The sequence below is a fragment of the Balaenoptera borealis genome, assembly GCF_965194805.1.
Source record: "Balaenoptera borealis genome assembly, chromosome: 7".
In the NCBI taxonomy this organism is placed as follows: domain Eukaryota; kingdom Metazoa; phylum Chordata; class Mammalia; order Artiodactyla; family Balaenopteridae; genus Balaenoptera; species Balaenoptera borealis.
The window spans coordinates 79,299,415-79,305,855 of record NC_138864.1 but is presented as its reverse complement, the minus strand read 5'-3'; positions in this window follow the sequence as shown (position 1 = coordinate 79,305,855).

Here is a 6,441-nt window from a genome sequence, read left to right as displayed (position 1 = left end):
CATTCTTTTTTTTTTTTTTTAAAGAAATTCACGTTCTTTTATTTACTTATTTTATTTATGACTGTGTTGGGTCTTCGTTTCTCTGCGAGGGCTTTCTCTAGTTGTGGCAAGTGGGGACCACTCTTCATCGCGATGCGCGGGCCTCTCACCATCGCGGCCTCTCTTGTTGCGGAGCACGGGCTCCAGACGCGCAGGCTCAGTAATTGTGGCTCACGGGCCCAGTTGCTCCGTGGCATGTGGGATCTTCCCAGACCAGGGCTCGAACCCGTGTCCCCTGCATTGGCAGGCAGATTCTCAACCACTGCGCCACCAGGGAAGCCCCAGAATGCCATTCTTGATCAAAGTAGGTTTTGGGGGTTTTTTTTGGTAAATTAATTAATTTTTATTGGAGTATAGTTGACTTGAAAGTAGTTTTTTTTTTTTTTTTTTAAGCTTCTTAGGCATTTTTTTTTTAATTTAAAAAAATTTATTTATTTATTTTTATGTATTTATTTTTGCCTGTGTTGGCTGCTCGTTGCTGCGCAGGGCCTTTCTCTAGTTGTGGTGAGCGGGGGCTACTCTTCGTTGCAGGGTGCGGGCTTCTCATTGCGGTGGCTTCTCTTGTTGCAGAGCACAGGCTCTAGGCATGCGGGCTTCAGTAGTTTTGGCATACGGGCTCAGTAGTTGTGGCTCGCGGGCTCTAGAGAGCAGCCTCAGTAGTTGTGGCACACAGGCTTAATTGCTCTGTGGTATGTGGGATTTTCCCGGACCAGGGTCGAACCCTTGTCCCCTGCATTGGCAGGCAGATTCTTAACCACTGCGCAACGAGGAAGCCCGAAAGTAGTTTTTAATTGCCATAATAAAAATTATTCTGACATGAAAACGTATATATATATAAAATGAGAAAGCGTAAAATACTTAGAATTAAAATAAATGAAGGCACTATATACCAATATTTGTGGGAATCAGGTAAAGTGATACTTAAAGGAAAAAATTATAAATGTGAATATATTTATCATAAACCAAAAAGAAATAAAAATTAACTAATTATTCAACTAAAGAAAGCTAGAGAACAAGCAACTGAGTAAACATAAAGAAGCAAATAAAGATAATGGTGGAAATCAATGAAATGAGAGAACTTAAAAAATTTAAATGATTAAAATAAAAGTTGACTCTGAAAACACTAATATGCTTACAAAAGCTTACAGTAAAATTGATCATGAGAAAGAGGAAAAACACAAATGAACAAAATATGAAATGAAAAAGAGACAACCTCAAATAAAGCAGAAATTTTTAGTCTTACAAGAGGATTATTATGAATAACTATACACCAATTAATTTTACAACCTAGATGCAAATGCAAATTTTCAAGAAATATATAACATGCTAAAATTGACCCTAAAGAAACAGAAAAGTTGAACAAACTGATACCATTTACAAAGATTGAAACAGTAATTATCCCTCTACGCCTTAAAACTTTCACACAAAGTATTTTTATTGGTGAGGTTTATCAAATTTTTAAGGAACAGATAAGACAAAAAACATTCTGGAGAAAAGAAAAAGAGAAAAGGTGTCCAATAAATTTTTTCGAGGTTAGTATAAACTTTTTACCAAAAATAGATATGGACAGCACAAGAAGTGGAAAGGGTTTCTTAAATAAGACACAAAAAGACATGATATAAAGGGAAATTATTTATTCCTTTTTAACCCTTTGATAGCGGTTAGTATATGCCAGGCAGTGCCCTATGTGCTTCACAGTCATCCTTTTATTTAATTGGCATAGCAACCCTATAAACTAGGTACTATTATTACCCCCATTTAATAGGTAAAGAAACTAAAACAATATTCCCAATATTATACAGCTAGTAATTGATACTTTGATAACCTAAAAATGAAGATTCCTACTTTAAGGAAGAGCATCACAGATAAAATTAACAAATTGTTTGAAGAAATTAACAATATGTAAAACTAACAAATGATTAGTATCTAGAACAAATAAAGAACTTCTAAAAATCAGTAAGAAAACCTCCCAAGTTTTACAGTTACCATGGTTGCAAAACAAATTACTCCCAAATTTTCACAGTACATTTGTTTTGTTCATGGATTTGCAGTCTGGGGAGGGCTCAGTGGGGACAGCCCATCTGCTCTACTCACTTTTAGCTGCAGTGTGGGGAGAGCAAACTACAGCCTAGAAGGCCAAATCCTGACAGTTTTTGTGTGGTCCATGAACTAAGAATGGTTTAAATATTTACTATTTGGCTCTTTAAGAAAATGTTTCCTAGGGACCTCCCTGGTGGTCCAGTGGTAAAGAATCCACCTTGAAATGCAGGGGATGAGGGTTCGATCCCTGATCAGGGGACTAAGATCCCACATGCTGTGGGGCAACTAAGCCCGTGTGCCACAATTACCGAGCTGGTGCTCCTCAACTAGAGCCCGCGTGCCGCAAACTACAGAGCCCACGTGCTCTGGAGTCTGCACGTCACAACTAGAGAAGAGAAAACCCACACACCACAATGAAAGATCCCGCATGCCTCAGCAAAGATCCCGCGTGCCACAACTAAGATCCGACACAGCCAAAAATAAATTAAATAAATAAATCTTTAAAAGGAAAAGAAAATGCTTTCTGAACCCTGTCCTAAAGGCTCAGTAACTCACTTGTGTCACCCCTGGCAAGCAGGTGAATGCTTAGCTAGAGATGTAGGTGGGTACATCTAACACTGTTTTGTCATGTGGTCTAGGCTTCCTCCAATATGGTGGCTGGAGTTCAAGGGCAAGAAGAGACAGAGAAAGAGAAAGAGAGGAGGGGAGGAGAAAGAGAGAGAGAGAGAGAAGCTGTATTACTTTTTATGACCCAGCTTCAAAAGTCATGCAGTGATTTCCACCAAAGTTAACATTCTATTCACTGAGGTAGTTACAAAGTTCTACCTAGATTCATGGAAGGGGAAGTAGACTCTATATCTTGATGGAAAATGACAAAGTTCTGGAAGTGAATGTGGAATGGAAAATATTACTAAGGCCGTTTTTAGAAAATATAATCTGTTATAAGAGGAAACCCAAAAGAAATGTGCAAAGAATGTGAGCAGGTATAGCAGGTAAGCCTGGATGACTAATAAACATATAAAGAAATACTCAGTAACCAGAGGAAGGCAAATTGGAATGATGATATCTCATTACTGTCTACAAGAGAGGCAAAATTTAAAACAAAAATCATGTTGGATAATATTAAGCACCATCAGGGTTGTGGAGGAAACAGTAAACTTCATGCCCTTATAGTAAATTGTGCAATTTAGTGGAAAGCAATTTGGAATAATTTAGTTAAATTTTGTGTATATGCTTATAATCCAGCATTTCCACACTTGGTATGTATAATAGAAATACTCTCATAGGCATAGCCAAGGAGGATGTCTGTTATAACGTTGTTTGTACTAGCAAAAAATGGGAACAGTTAAATTCCCATCGATAGGGGAATGAATAAACAAAATGCAATATATGCAAATCATAAAATTATATGCAGCACATTGATATAAATATATCTCAAAAATGTAGTGAGTGAGGAAAGTAAGAAGTAGACAGACAGGTACAGCATGGTATCATTTGCAAATTGAGAGCATAGGGAAAGGGACCCACACAGAAGATGGATTAGAATTAGAAATCAGGGAGAAAAAGGTCAAAAATTAAATTTATTTTTCTAGGAAAAAATAGATTACTTGGAGAGCATACTGAAACATTCTTCTTAGGCCTCACTCCTGGAAATGCTGACTTAGTGGACCTGAGGTAGAACCCCCAAATCTGTATTTTTTATAACTGTCCTAGACTAATCTTAAGATCAGGTGAGTTTAGAAAACATTCTACTTTAACATGTTCAGAGTTGCAAGTAAGTTTAAGTTTCGAATTCTGGTTTGCAAGCAACAGAAACTGACTCACTCTATTACTGGAAGGATCTCAGGGAGTTCAGAGAATTGTCAGGAAGGGTACAGAACCTGGTGTGGAAAGAGCAAGAACCCCATAACTCCAGAGGGTTTGGGGAACAATAACTAGAATGAATGAAGACCAGTTGTTTCCCATTCTTTTTATTGCTTTGCTCACAAAGCAATTTGAATTTCGTGTAGGAAGTACCTTACTGGCCTAGACAAAGTCATCTTAATTAATAGTCCCACTAGGTTGTACTAAGTGGGAAAAGGTAATTCCTTAAAAATAACCCAGGGTGTTGTTACAAAAAGAAGATGAAAAATGCAACGGACAGTGACAAAGCATTAATTTTCCACTATGTCAAGGCAGAGAGGAAAGAACCAGAAGGAGGAAATGGAAAGATGAGAGAGACTTTGCAGCTAAATAAGATCTAGGTTCAAATTCTGGTTATGCCTCATCCTGTCTTTGAACAGTTTCCTTAACCACGTCTATGAGGGTTCCTTAACCCTCCTAAGAGTTATTCTGTCATGTGCAAAATGCCTGGGATGACTGGTTCTTTCCTTGCCTGGCATTAGGGCAAATGGTCCATTGTGCTCATACAAATGGGCTGGTAACCATGGAGTCCTGTAGGAAAGGCTAATGCGTATGGGCTTTCATCACTGGGAATGTAAAGATGCTTGAAACCAGGTGTCTCTTTACAGGCTGTTTTTAGGGTTAATGTTTTGAGCCTCTGTCTTGAGGCAGCTGGAGACTCTCAGATGAACTGTCTAACCATCTCAGACCTTTAGAACTACCTATCACCATCACCATCACCATCACCATCATCATGATCACCTCAGGACTCATGTGTGCTTTCCAGTCTTCTCTTTGACAGCATATTTATACTCGATGAATACTCTGTACACACTAAAAGTAAATAAACTGTTTTCCTTCCTTAAACTCATTTGCTTAAAAATGAAGGGCTTAAAACAAAGATTAAAACTAGCAATGTGATCATTTATAAACAGTGCTCTCAGATACCTGCTGCCCTCATTAGTCTTGCCAGCTCCTATGGCTCCTCCTCAGTCCTATGGTGCCTGCCTCTGTGAGGCCTGTGATAACAGGCAGATGTAAACAATGAACTCCACTAGGGGCAGAGTTTAAGTCAGTCAGTTAGGTCCGGTAGGAAGGCAATGTTCTCAAGAGTTCTGCCACTGCTAACTTTAAATATGGGTGGCCACCAAAGTTAACAAAAGGTCAGCTGGTTAATCCACCATGCAAACCAGATTCCCGGTCCTCCTGGTGTTATCTCATCCTCCCTTACCTCACCCTGGCATTAACTAAAGCACCCATTCATTATGTTGTCAGGTTTTTTAATATCCTTTGAAAAGTTATAGATGGCATCCACCCACAGAATACTCAGTTGGTGGTACAAAAGAATGGTGGGGAGAGTTTATAAGACAATGAGATGTCAAGAGTTTATAAGACAATGAGATGTCAAGATGTCAAGAGTATGAATGTTCTGGAAAGATTAGAAATAGCATATACATAAGGAGAAATCCAAAGAGGTATTGCTGATAAAGACACAGAGGCAGTCTGGATAAGGAACTAGGATACACAAAGAGGTAAGGACAATGGAATTTTCTTGAGATTTTGGGTGCAAATATATTTGGGCTACACTTGGATTTTGCAACAGCATTTTTAATTTCTATAAAATTTTACAAAAGTAATTCTTATTAACCGAATTCACCCAAGAAATTACCTCACTGTATATTCAGGGACAACATATTCATTTCCGGGATTTGTCCAGGGAAGTAGTTTGAATAAAATGACACTATGAGCACGTCAAACCAACATATAATTTCAACATTAAAAATTTCAGTTTTGGGGGGGCTCAAGATCCTTCTTTTCTTCATACCACTCTACTTCATTCTATGTGTATGTGCAACTCCTAAAATAGGAATTTTTAAGATATATAAATTATGGAATATGTATTCATCTGCACAAAGGGATACTATGCAGCCATGAAAAATTATGTTGTAGAACAGAACCATGTTTCTTAAAGTATGGTTTGAGAAAAAAGGGTATGGTTTGGGAAAGCTAGGAGTGCCTATGAAAATTACAGACTCCTGAATTTACTTTAAACTCATTGGTTCAGGGTCTCTGGGCAAAAGAACTAAGAATGGGCAGTTGAACATCCTTCTCAGGTGGTTCTTGGGCATAGTAAAGGTTTAGAGTCATTGTGGTAGAAAAATATGTAATGTTTTGAAGAAATGTCTTTATATAATATGTGTAGTGTAATTCTAATTTTGTAAAACAGAAAAAATGCATTAAAATGCTCAAAATATACACTGGAAAGTAGAATGACATACACCAAATATGAGCAGCTGTTATCTCTGAAGTGCAGGATGATAAATTATTTTTATTTTCTTTCTTTCCATATTTTGACTTTCAAATTTTTCTGTAATGTAAATATATTAATATTACACTAGGAAAAATCTAAATTTTCCTTAAAATATTGGTATTTGTATGGATTCTGAGGAAGGTCTTACTGATCGTGTCGTGTTGTAAAAC